The sequence below is a fragment of the Corylus avellana genome, chromosome ca9, assembly GCF_901000735.1.
Source record: "Corylus avellana chromosome ca9, CavTom2PMs-1.0".
Taxonomy (NCBI): Eukaryota; Viridiplantae; Streptophyta; class Magnoliopsida; order Fagales; family Betulaceae; genus Corylus; species Corylus avellana.
Window position 1 is genome coordinate 20,331,558 of NC_081549.1, and position 975 is coordinate 20,332,532.

Here is a 975-nt window from a genome sequence, read left to right on the forward strand (position 1 = left end):
TTTTGAGTTGAATTTTAAAAAACGACATTGTTTTTCGAGGAAAGAACTCCATATTGCTCTATTCTTAATTCCTTTGATTAATGAAATATCAACTATTATTTAAAAAAAAAAAAAAAAAAAAAAAGAACTAGCAAGAAAATTTATCCATAGATATGAAAAAATTAAATAAAAATAAATTTGAATGTTAAGACTTTGTTCTTTATCTTTTTGTGTACTAAACATCTATTAAGATATGTACCAATTTTAATATCGTGATGTAAACAAATTTAACATAATGAAGAAGAAGGAACATTTACGAAGGAGAGAAAACAATACCAAAAGAGAAAGAGAGAACTAGCAAAGTCGTCAAAAGGAGAGAAAATGCTGCCGAGTATTTCATATGGAAATCAAATAAGTGTACTAAACCGCTTCACTTTAACCTTAAAATGAATGAAAAACACATATAGGCTTATCGCATATATATTGCAAAGAATAAGCGCAATATGTCTTAACCAAATACCGTAATATTAGGGGAACAGGGGAAGGATATCAGACCAAAAAAGATCATTTGAAATAAATTTACAGAAACATTTATATTAAGAAACTTCAAATAAGTTACAAATAAGGAAAACAATTACATAAATAGAATGAAAATAAGAGAATATTAGTACATGGCATTTTAGGCACAACTATCCTAGAAGCTTCAAGTACACAAAAAACTGGGCATTTTATGGGGAAGAACTTGCACATTGGGGGTTTAAAGGACCTGCCCTTCCCAACCTCTGTGAAATCTCAATTTCTCGCAAAATGCTAAGAGGCCAAACAAAGGTGGAAGCTTTTTGTTTAATGGCCAACGACTCGCAGAATTTATGCGGCCCCTACCTAACAAGTAATTTTCCTACCTACAATTAGAGATTATATATGTCTTATAAGTGGCTTAGTGACTCCAATTATAACATTGAAAAGTCATTTTGCATGGTGTAACAACACAAGTCG